This window comes from Mustela erminea, chromosome 10 (assembly GCF_009829155.1).
Source record: "Mustela erminea isolate mMusErm1 chromosome 10, mMusErm1.Pri, whole genome shotgun sequence".
Taxonomy (NCBI): Eukaryota; Metazoa; Chordata; class Mammalia; order Carnivora; family Mustelidae; genus Mustela; species Mustela erminea.
In genome coordinates, this window is record NC_045623.1 from 19,593,531 (window position 1) to 19,606,613 (window position 13,083).

At 33.9% G+C, this 13,083-nt stretch overlaps 1 long non-coding RNA gene across 1 annotated transcript in view; it reads right to left on the reverse strand.

The window, feature by feature from the left end:
- Positions 1–3,879: 3,879 nt before the first annotated feature.
- The window catches only part of LOC116567915, a 93,884-nt gene continuing 84,680 nt past the window's right edge, over positions 3,880–13,083 (reverse strand). Inside the window, exons 3-4 of the long non-coding RNA XR_004276424.1 lie at positions 5,100–5,310; positions 3,880–4,112 (exon numbers count right to left, since the gene is read on the reverse strand). This is a non-coding gene — a long non-coding RNA (uncharacterized LOC116567915). The remainder of the gene's footprint in view (positions 4,113–5,099; positions 5,311–13,083) is intronic.

Consider the following 13,083-nt stretch of genomic DNA (forward strand, 5'->3'; position numbering starts at 1 on the left):
ATTAGTAACCAACAGATAATTGTTTCAGGAAAACCCAGAGGGAAGGATAGGGTATGTGATCCAGGAAAAACCTCTTATTACAAAAGGGGTAACACCTGTTCTCAGATGGAAAGGATTTAACCTGCCTTTTTTTCTTCCTCTTCTTCCTTTTTTTCCTTTTCTTTTCTTTTTTTTCTTTTTTTTTTTGTAATAACTCATCTCTTAGGGAATTTTTCTTTCTATAGGCAAGATAGCTAATCTATCTAGATTGTGATTCTGTATTCAAAATTCATTATTGACACAGCCTAATTCTGAAGAGGTGCAAAGCTCCAATACAACTGTTGGTTACTCCCACAATCATTTTTGTGAATGATTATGTACCTATGTCACATTTCTAGTTGGGGATATTTCTACTTTATATGAATCTGTATCTTATCACATTTCCTTTGAGATTAAGAATAGAGATATCATTCACTTATTTTTGACAACTACTGATTTCTTTATTCTTGTACTGTTTTTTAAAGTCTTTCCAAAATATGTTCAGTTGCCATGAAGAATTACACAGAACTTAAGTGAGAATTTAATAAATCTGTACAAAGGAAAGTACCTGCCCTTGCTTTATTCTGCATTATTTCCTCTGAGCTATTTCTCACATGCTAATAATGTGCATCTAATTTAGGAAGCTTTTAGGCAAAGTTAATTTTATCATTATTGCATTCCAGGTTTTCTGCCTCCCACCTAGGGTCTATGTTGTGTTTTATTCTACTTTGAAAGCACTCGTTTTTAAACTGTTAAAGTTGAAGTTGTACATAAATTACTTCATTTAGCCACCATCTGTGTCTTCTTATCTGTGCATTAATTCTTAATTTTTTATTATCTGTTAACTTAATCATGATGGAAATTACTGGAAAATAAAAATAAAACATCAAGTTCATAAATTCTTTCCACATGACATATTCCTAATCATACATGTAGAAATCTAAGAAATTTGGAGACTTGAAAATGCTTAAGAACATGTGACAACAAACATGTTCTAACAGAATCAGCCTCTGCAAGACAGAGATTGCCATCTCATGGCCTATAGCCCACATCCTGCTACAGATGCCAACTGTTTATTTTACACAGTATTTTTAAAACATTTAAGGTGTGTGCCAACAACTTAAAATATGAAGTTTACGTGTAATTTTTAAAACTCTAGCTCTTCTTATATTTGTAAATAATGTATCTGATAAGGGGTTGATATCCAAAATACATAACAAACTTATAGAACACTATAAAAACAACAGACCAAACAATCCAATTAAAAAATGGGCAGAGGACCTGAATAGATATTTTTCCAAAGAAGATATATGCTCTCTCTCTCTCTCTTAGGGAAACAAACAAACAAACAAACAAACAAAACTACTGAAATGTTTCAGGCATGATATGATTGAGTGACAGTGGAGATGGAAAAAAATGGATAAATTTGAAAAACAAAAACAAAACTCATGACATGACTCATCAGTGCTCAGTGGGCTGGTTATGTGGGATTCATGACAAATAGGTGAAGAAGGAAAGATAGGGCTGCTTAATGAGATAGAGAACCTTGGAGGAGGACTGGGTTTATCAAAGCAAAGATCCTATGTTAAGATTTGGAAATGATGTGTTTGAAGTCTACTGAAATCCTATTCTCCATGGAGAGGTTTTGACTGGAGACCCCAAAGATAAATACTATGGGGTAGAAGGAGAATGAAAATGCCTGCAAGAGAAGGGTAGCCCAGGAAAGGGAATAAGAGGGAATAAGAGGGAAATAATAAGAAAAATCAGAATAATGAGCACACAGAGAAACTAAGAAAATATATCACTAAAACTGGAATTTTCAGAGTGGTAAATGCTTATAAGATGTCATATAAAATAATGAAAAATGTTCATTGTATTACAGAGATAGAAGTCATTGGTCAAAGTGCCTCTTATAATTAAACTAAAACGCAAAATGAACTCCATAATTTAATACTATAAGGTCCTAATAATAGTTTTGAATTTATTCTTCAATAAAAAATTTTAAAAAACTGTAATATTTTCAAATTTGGTCTGACTTTATTTTATTCCTCTTTTGATTTTACATTTGACTTCAGGTTGGAAATTAAATGGATCAAAACCTTCAAAATTAGACTATTGCTTTTTCTCCAAAGAGAATCCCTATATATTTATTTTATGGTTCATCTATCATTCTTTATCTCATTTTCCCTACTCCCACGTTACCTATAATTTACTGATATCTAATGTAGATCTTAAAACCATTTATATATCTCCTTGTTAAGAGTCATCTTCATGATCTCATATCTATAAAATTACATTAATGTAAATATAGCTGTGGGTTTTTTCCTCTTAATATTGGCTTTTGATCCATCCCGAGGTCTATGTTGATGTATGTAGATGTAATTTATATTTACTGCTGTAAGATGTCTTATTGTTTCTATAGATCACATTTTATTACCTATTCATTTACTGCAGAACATTTTGATTATTTTCCTCCCTTTGCTATTACAAAATAAACACACTTGCATTTGCGCACAGATACACACAGAGTCATGAATATCCTCATATATATGTGTTTCTTTATTTACTTGGCTTACATTTTGCTAAGATACATAAATACTGGGGCATATGGAGTTCCTGGCTGGTAAAATATGTATAATTTAAGATTCATTAAATACTCACAAAATTATTTCCAGAATGGTTGCATCCATTTTTATAAGCTTTCCTGTGCTAGGGCCTGAGGACATTTATTATAATTTAGAGAATATTTGTAGGTTTTACATTCAGAATTTCTCATGGTGTACTTCAAATTTCAAGTCTTTCTTAAAAGATTTTTCAATAGATATGTTTCCGCAGATATGCTCTGAAAAGAATTATCAGATTTCATACATACTAATTCTTCTTATTAAGAATTCTTCCAGATATCTCTTTTATTTTATTTATGTATTCATTAACATAAGTGTTTATCAACTTACAGTATTTTTAGCTTTCCTATCTCTTTCATCGAAGCACTTTGTGCTCTGGTCAGCGCCTCTGAATACCATGGGGTAAGAGAACTGTTTATTCCGATGTTGCTCTCCTGAAACCGATTGGAGAAAAGAAGAGCATGTGTGTTCTTTAAAATGGTGGTGTGTATGGGGATGGTGAAGATTGATGGATGTTTTAATTGACCTATTTCATTACTTATTAATTTTTTTTTTGCCTTGAGATCTCACTTAGAAGGAGACAAGGTACAGAACATCCTATGAAGCTTTTTATTCTAGAATGCACTTTATAAATTGCTGAGAAATTATCTTATACTAAAGAACATTCTGAGATTGATTTATGTTCACAAAAATTTTACATATCTATAATTGAACAACAATAACAACAACATACCCACAGGCAGAAAATGAAAACTGAGTTGATTTCCATTTGTTCCAGTCGCTTCAGAGAAATATTTTTTTGGATGAAACTACTGCTCCTTTTTTTTTTTTCTCTCAGGGGTGAAAATGTTCCCTTACATTTTAGCAGTAAAGTAATGCATAAAAGACATCAAGTTAAGGTGCAGAAAGGCACAGTCTTATCCAATTTTCGTTCCCAACTCTTATTGAAATGACAAGTAGAATATTTAAGTTTGAAAAAAAAAATCTGAAATTCTGCTTATAGTTAGAGAAGGATGCTACCCACATGTAGGAAACAATAAAGAATTAATATTAACTATAGGGCATATAGAACTAGACTTGAGAAGGTCACCAAAAAACACTTTATACTTGCTTCTTTTCCTGAGAAACAGTACCATCCCTGGGAAGTTAGTAGAGAACACCTAAGCGGAAGCCCTTTACTGATTTGTAGTAAGATAAGGAAGCAAGGGAAGTTTTGCATTGTACAGGGAGTTTAGGACCTGAGCATCTTTCCTCCCCAAAACAGTGTAGTGTTTGAAGCCAGTGATTATGTTTATACATCACCGTTTTATTGGTGGCTAAAATAAACAGAAAGGCAGCCAGGAGTAGAGGGGTAACAGGTGTGGGTACAGAAAAGGGTGCAGCAAAACCACAAAGTTGCTTAGTTTGGAGTCTGCCCAGACACAAGATGGACATAATAAATTGAGCACCTTTACTGTAGATTCACCATTCCTAAAGAAGGAAAGAAGACAGATATGAAGTTCCTCTGTTAGGTTACTCTAGATTTTCTCCCAACTAACCTCAGCTAGCTTGATCTTTGAACACATATAACAATTTTACAGCAACCATTTCTCCAGCTCAACTTTTTTTTTTTTTTTTTTTTTTTTACTGGACTTATGTGAGGTTCATCTAATAAGATGAAGAAAAACAGTCTTTGGCTCTGACACATGACTTAATGACATGAACAAAAGATAGAAATATTGTTTACTATAGAGGTGGCAGTCACATGAAATTAAGATACTTTTGCTTTTTCCTTGTTCTAGGTTTTGTATCAGTCTGGACATAGAGACATGTTTTTAGAATCCTAGAGCATAAAATTTTGGGGGTTGGTTTAGGATTCCTTCACACTTTCGGATATATTAATTTAAATAATGTTCAAAACATGGTTCAAAGATAGCAGATTAGCCTATTTGCCACACCAATAGGAAAAATCTACATACCAGTCTTCTAAAATCTTTGGAATCAATCAGTGTAAGCATCTTTTTGGGAATTAAAAAAAAAAAAAGACTACTGACTATTTAATGGTGGTAGTTCTACAGGTTCAGAGCAAGATGAAACACTTGAATATTTCTTCTTCGTCCCACAAAAAGAAACATTCCTCTCTGGTACTCCAGGACATAAGCCCATGAATAAAATGTGTGCCATTCTTAAAAATGCTAAATGTGCACATTCTTTGTCTTTTCTTTTTCTTTTTTGTTAATGAATGTGATAGGACACAATCCTGACCAACGGAACCTTGCTGGGTAACTTCTGGGAAATGTTTTCCTATATAATAAAAAGATAGTCACCAGAGTGCCTACTTCCTCATGCTAAACCACAGTTGTTCCTAAGTACGATGCTAAGAAAGATTGCAGCCATCTTATGTTCAAGAGGGAGACATCACTAACACACTAAAGATTTCAGAGCATCTATATGCTTGATATATGACTGTGTGCATACCTTTAGAACTTCTCACCCTGATCCTTTTGTGACACGAGACAAGACATAACTCTTTATATGCCAGTTTTCTGGCCTCTGCTGATTCCCTGGCAGATGTTGATGCTGAAGCTGAGGAATGTTCTAGTTTTCAATGTTTTCTGAATACATCTTCGCTGTAATTCCAAATGTCCTGTTAATCAGTTACCGGTTTCATTTTTTTGATTTCTTCATTCTGTCATCAGAAACAAAAAATGATACAAATGATATCCCTGAATAGATCTTTCTAGTATTAATATTATAAAATACAGAAGAATAAACCCCCTCATTTTTAGCCTATAAAAATATCCACAATGACAAAAAGGAAGAAAAAAAATGGTTATACCATTCAAGGATAAGAAAAAAAAAAAAAAAAGGAAGCTTTGAAAAAAAAATCTTGCTGTAAGAAAAAGAATAAATGCTAAGAATTTATCTCTCTGTGTTTTCAATGTAATTCAATATAACTTGGATCCTCTGTAACAGATGAAATGTGGAATGATAGACAAAAGATACATGACAAAAGTTCTGACTGAGAGTCTGACTAAAATAAAACAGAGATGGATGAGATAGGAAATATCGAAATTAAATTAAATGCAACAGCAGGGAGAAAAATCCCTTATGCTTTAGGAAAAGGAAATAACAGAGTTGATGCTATAGAAAGTGATATGAAGGGAAAATAAGTCCCAGAATGGGGAGGATGGTGCAAAGGAATGAAAATAACAAGCAAAGAGGGTATGTTTGGAGCACCAAGAATAGAATTAAACCTGGAGATAATTGGTGCTCCCTAGAGAGACCTCAGAGCACAGTGAAATTGAAGCTATAGTAAGAAATACAATTAAAAAAAAAAAAGTCAAAGAATGTCACATGTCTGTAATTTGAAAGGGTTCAGCAGGGTTCCAAGGAAGATTAATAGAACTATATCCCTGTCTACATAAATTATGGTGACTTTCTTTAAGTGTTAAAAATACAGAAATAATTGTATAAAACTCCAATCAGAAAGTTATAAAAAATGAAAAGGGGAAAACCTGTAGGATATCCATAAAGGAAGAATATTAGGGGTCTCTTTAATATTCTTACCTATAACGTTCAATCAAGGAAATACTAAAACAATAATTCATCTACATAGTTTTAAGGAAAAAATTTGAGACACAAGAATTTCATTCCCTGACTGCTTATCACATATTAGAAATGGAAGAGTATTAACAGTATTAAGCTCTATCATAATTACATGTAACTTAAATATATATATGTATACATATATAGATATAAGTAGATATAGATATCTTAGCCTGAAAAATGATTTACGAGCTCTAATAAGGTATGTTATAGTATAAGACATTTGTTTTGGAATAACTTCAAATCACCTGGAAATATAATTAAAACAAAGTATTATAGATACTACTTCAAAGCTCAATACAAATGTCCCCTATTTCTTTACCTCTTTCCCATTTTTCCCCCAATACTATGTCTTCTTTGAACTCTGATCTCCCTGGAAACAACATTGTCTGCTGGTGTTCATTCTAGTGAAGGTTGCTTGTTTTCCAATAGAGAGTATATCCAATTTTCATTTAAAGATTAGGTGTATCTTCTTATTTCACAAATGCCTCCTCTAGTCCAAAAATTAATATTATAACATCATAAACAAATTACTTCTTATTTCAGACATTAACATCTGCTTCTACCACTTTTTTTTAAAAAAAGATTTTATTTATTTATTTTACACAGAGAGAGATCACAAGTAGGCAGAGAGGCAGGCAGAGGTGGGGGGAAGCAGGCACCCCATTGAGCAGAGAGCCTGATGCGGGGCTTGATCCCAGGACCTGAGCTGAAGGCAGAAGCTTTAACCCACTGAGCCACCCAGGCAGCCCTCTACCACTTTCTTTATCTCAAGTCTTGCTATCATCTGGGTGGCTTTACAATTTATAGTGATGACTCAGAAAATACCCTAGTTTCTCAAATCTTTGACTTCCTCATCTAGAAGGGTTTTTTTATCAACACTTTTCTTCTGCCATATGAGACCTCACAGCTCTAATTCTGAAAAAAAAAAAATGTGTCCACTCTTAGACCACACTGAGTTATGATTTTATATCTCCAAATTTGCAAAAAAAAATTGGCAAGGATATAAAGTAACAAAAACTCTTACATAATTAGAGAAAGGATGAAATAGTTCAAGCATGTCACATTGTCTTATGAATTTAAAAATGTGTTAATCCTATTATAGGAATATACACTGGAGAAAACTTTTCACATGTGCCAAAAATAGTCATAACTATGCTGTTTATTTTTCATTAAAATATATTCTGAAAACAACCCAAATGTCCATCATAGAAGATCGGCTCATTATGTTGCGGAATTATGTTGGACAACTGGACATTTAGTTTTAAGATAACTGTCCACAGTCTCCCACCTTTTTCTCTGTAACACATCATATGTCATATGTCTGCTGACTTCTTGGTATGTTTAGCCAATCAGAAGGGCTGGTGATTTGAGACTATGAAGAAGCTTTCTCTAGTCCAAAATATTTCCTCTTCTCTATGTGCTTCCTATGGTATCTAAATAGAAGCTATCTCTAGACCATGACTCAATCTCTCTTTGGCCTTAGGTCTACAAAGCAGTCACAACCAAGGCTCTGGGACCTATTATATCACCTCTTTCCATTATCCCTCCAGCCCTGAAGGTGGCAGTGGCTTCTGATATGCCCCCAAACATATTGTTTGGGTTGCAAAATGACTGCATGAGTTGTAAAACTTAACCACATCTCTTTTATTAAGATGAGGGCATTATCTGGGATGGAATAGGACCCTGAAACTTGAAATATAGAAATTTGGGAGGAACTAGATTAAATGAAGCTGGGAACTTTAGAACCCCCAAATCCCCTTTAATGTTCCTTATCACCAAAAATAGCCTCATTTACCACTATCTTTGGAGACTAGCCTGAAAAACTGTAATGACCTGACTAGAGGCAGCTGCCTCCTAAAAAAGGTATCTATTCTCTCCAAGACTCACCTCCACCAACTTTGTTGAAACTGTCAGAATTTATTACTAAGGGGAGTATCACAACTTGTGCATCATGGAGAAAAAGCTTATTCATCAAAATAACTGTGAGACATTACTGGTTTTAATTGTGAGATATCTGAGAATACACATGAAAACGAATGCTTAGGGTATTAGTCTGGGAAGGATGAATTATAAATGAATTATAACATTGGATCAGACCAAATTTATTCATATTCATTTATATGAGATTTTGGATTTAATGTTCTAGCTTCAAGATGCTGGGAGTGATCTTGGTTGGCTGACTGATGCCTGGTATTCAAAAATGGTCTACATGAAATGAAGTTGGCATGCCACAATCTTTCTAGCATAATATGGAGGGAAATAATTAAAATACTTAAGAAAATAGAAATGTTATATTATGTGCTGCTGCTCATTCTAACCTGTACTGTGTCTCTTAAAAGGGAAGAATAAATGAAACAAGATGGGATTGGGAGGGAGACAAACCATAAGTGACTCTTAATCTCACAAAACAAACTGAGGGTTGCTGGGGGGAGGGGGTTTGGGAGAAGGGGGTGGGATTATGGACACTGGGGAGGGTATGTGCTTTGGTGAGTGCTGTGAAGTGTGTAAACCTGGTGATTCACAGACCTGTACCCCTGGGGATAAAAACATATGTTTATAAAAAATAAAAAATTAAAAAAAAAAAAAAGCGTTTAGAACCCTTATCAGAAAGACACTGAGAAAAGGTTAAGACCAAACCAACTTTCTCAAAAAAGTTATTTTGGTGGTTGTGTTGATAGTAGGAGATGCTGCCAATGAAATGGGCTCCAATGACTTTACTAATGTAAATGGTAGGGAATTAGTTTGAAAGGAGTTGAGACTTGTGATGGTAACATGAGAGGACTTAGAAGATAATTTCTTTCTAAATAAAAGTTGTTTTTGTTTTGTTTTGTTTTTTTATTGGACTGTCACAGAATCTGAAGATTTGGCTATTGGGTCACAGTGATTATGTAACTTAGCTGTCCATTTAAACTAAGTGCTATGTGATCTGCTGAGCCAAGGGTGGAGGGGTGGTGGGATGCAAAAGGAATTCCCTATTAAATGGAAACAGTATATGTTAGATAGTCCTTGAGTAGAGTTTGAAGACACAAAGTAATTCTGACTTCAGTAAAACTACTCCTACACTAATTTCTATGATTTTATGGGCAATTCATTACTTTTGGTTGATGTAGGAAGAAAAATATCTCAAATCTGATTTATAGATAGATTTGTTGGCACTAGATTATAGTATAGCTGACCCTTGAACAACACATGTTTGAACTGTGAGGGTCTACTTATACATGGATTTTTTTCTTGATAAATGCAGTATGGTATTGTAAAAGTATTTTCTCTTCCCTATGATGTTCTTAATAGCATTTGCTTTTCTCTAGCCTACTCCATTTTAAGAATACAGTGTATTTAGGGGCGCTTGGGTGGCTCAGAGGGTTACATCTCTGCCTTCGGCTCAGGTCATGGTCTCGGGGTCCTAGGATTGAGCCCTGCATCAGGCTCTCTGTTCAGCAGGGAACCTGCTACCCCCACGCCCCCACCTGCCTGTGACCTCTCTCTGCCTATTTATGATCTCTCTCTCTCTCTCTCTGTCAAACGAATAAATAAAATCTTTTTAAAAAGTATATAACAAAAAGTGTAAAACAGTGTATAACACTTATAACATACAAAATACAAAATAGTGTTATTCATTCTTCATGCTATTGGTAAGGTTTCTGGTCAACAGTAGGCTAGTATATTTAAATTGGGGGGCAGTAAAAAGTTACTGTAGATTTTACAACTACATGGACATTGACATCCCTAACCTCTATGTTTTTCATGAGTCAGTTGCAGTCTAAAATCATATTACAGCTCTACTCAAAGGTGGCCCTAAAAGACAGTGGCAAATAGAATTTCTTTCAGCGAGCAAAATTTCAGGCAATATATCTTGTGTATCTGATTGTCTCCTTTGCCTGGAAGAAGTGATAGCCAAAGGAATGGGGGTTTTCATGGATTCACGAGCAGTAGCCATTTGCTAATTGATCAGGGACTTGAGACAGACAAGATTTGGTGATAAGGAAGTATTATATAAAAATCATGTGAATTGACTTCTCTAAATGGGCCTAGTCTATGAGTATAGCTTTCCCCTATTCATACTCATCAAAAAGATTTTTAAAAATAACTTTTTCCATCAGATAAAGTGACCCATGTTTTAGATGTCAATTACCTCCATTCTTTAACCATCTACAAAGTGGTCATGATGTAAAAATGCAAACTATGCACAGCCTCAATAACAGAGCTTCCCAACACTAAAGATGATTTCACTGCTCATATCTAAGTATCAAGGCTGCTAAGCACCTGATGTCGTCCTGTTATAGGAAGATCAGTCAGGTTATTGGCGAAAGAATATGGAAGGGATAAGGGATATGAATTTCCTTTTACTGCCGTTTACAATGCTTCTGTCACTACCACTACTCATAGTTTTAGGAAGCCATTTACAATCCTAATACCACAAATTGTATTGCTGTAACCAAATAACACATTTCTTAAAAACAAACAAAAACAAAACAAAGAAACAAAAACCAATGCTCATGGATCCTGGATTTCACAGATTATATCAAATTTACCACCATTAGTCAGCTAACCTAATATAATTATGGAAGATTTAATTATAGCACCTGCGAAAAATAATATCCAGTGAAGTTGGGGTACTGTCCTATACCATGTAGTATATGCTTTAAAACAATGACAATTAGGGTGTTGTTTCTTCTACAGCCAGAATACCATAAGGAACAGAGTGAGTGGTCCCTCTACTATACCATGTAACTATCAGCTTGCAAAACGTTGCTTTTTTTTTCCTACAACCTTAGGCTCTTTTTGTTTAGAGTTCTTAAATCTTAATGGGGGAAAATTTTTCAAAATGAGAAACAACATTGGTTTTCTTTTAAGGTGAGGCTGCCAGACAGCTCCTTACACTCTTGAGCCAATAGACAGAACAGGGTGATCAATTTCGAGTACCAGGAGGAAATAAGGTTGGGGGTTCTAAGTGGAGGAAGGGAAAACTCTGAGTGTAGCCTAAATGTTTTCCTGGCACTTCTTGGTACTTTTTTTTTTTTTTTTTTTTTTTTTTTGACAGACAGTGATCACAAGTAGGCAGAGAGGCAGGCAGAGAGAGAGAGGGGGAAGCAGGCTCCCTGCTGAGCAGAGAGCCCAATGTGGGGCTCGATCATGACCTGAGCTGAAGGCAGAGACTTTAACCCACTGAGCCACCCAGGTGCCCCATTTCTTGGTACTTTTATGATTGAGAGATATCAGTGGAAAAAGATAGTAATTCAATAAACACAAGGTTATAAAGGACTCAAATACCTCAAAAATCAGTTAGATTAGTTAGATTAATAGAGAATCCTAACCAGCTGAGGGTGGGTATAGGTAAAAAAGAGGGAACGATAAATATCATCTAGAAAATTTTGACTAATTACAAAACATGGTCTGCATTATCAGTGTATATGTCTGTTGGATATACATCAAACTAATTTTTATCTATTTATGTGTACGTTTATTTGAGTGCCCCTCTCTTCTTCCTATGTAGAAAGAGAATTTTTAGTGATACTTTACTTTCACAGATCATGAAAAAATCAGTAGAAGTTACACTCATAGCTGGTAAGGAAGAATACATATTCCTTGGAAGCTCTGGAATCAAGATGGCTACGATGGTTCTTAAGATTTCAGATCTACTTTCTTTGTAAAGATAAAGTGTTTCCACCTGTAATAGATATCACCTTATATTAGTCAAAAACATGACTAATTGTTGTTGTATAGTTGAAGGATTAGAATTGATGCAAAACCAAACAAGGGAAATATGCACTAGATATGAATATATATATTTTTTTATTTTTTTATTTTTTTAGATATGAATATATATTTTTAAAAAGCAAGATAATAATAAATGTGAAAGTACAGAAAATACTTCAAGAGGGTACAGGAACAGCACAGAATGGGAAAACATGAATTTATTCAATGATTCTGGTGATGTTCTAATTCTTCTGTTGGATTTTGGGGTTTGGGTTATTCTATTATCAATGCTTTTTAACTTCCATATACACCACATACATTCTATAATATGCATAAAAAATTCTTATCCTTCCTAGCGTTTTTTAACTTTTTCTTATGTTATGAGATTATTTTAATCATCATTTTCTAGGCCCTTTACTCTGTCTCATTTGGCTTCCTATTATCTTCAACTTTTTTGTCCAAAATATTACATTTTTCTTAATTTCAATTTTCATTCTTATTTTTTTACCAATGTTGTCTACTCTGATTTCTTTTTGCATCAACTGAAGTGATACTTACATGTTGACTTCCTCTAAAAACAACAATATAACTTCTTTTCCTATCTCTCCAATGATAATGAAATACCACCATCCATCTACCTCATTACCCACATCATCCTTTATTCCTCTTAATCTTTCAATTTTCCCAATCCTCATATTTGTAACACTGGTTTATCTCTCCAACATTTCTTGTCTAGATTATTGCTACATTTCTCTGTTACAACATGCACTCTTAAGCAAAATCCCATTCTCCAAGGTATATCAAAGTGATCTTTTGAAAATGTACTCATAAACTTTCTTTAATGGTACCTTATAAAATAATTATGATAGAATATTGTGAAATAATTTTAAAAGTTTTATGAAACTATGGAAATATATCAGAAAATATTTAGGATATATTTGAAATTAAATGCATATCACAAAGAGATTATGTAATTTGATTCTAGTTTTGTAAATATAATAGTTATGTGTATGTATAAATTAATCTATCTACCTATCATCTATCTACATCTATTTTTCTTTCAAACATATCTATCATCTTTCCATCCATACACAGAAAATACTGTGAAGAAACACAACAATATATTAAGAGTGTTACTCCCTGAATTAAGGAG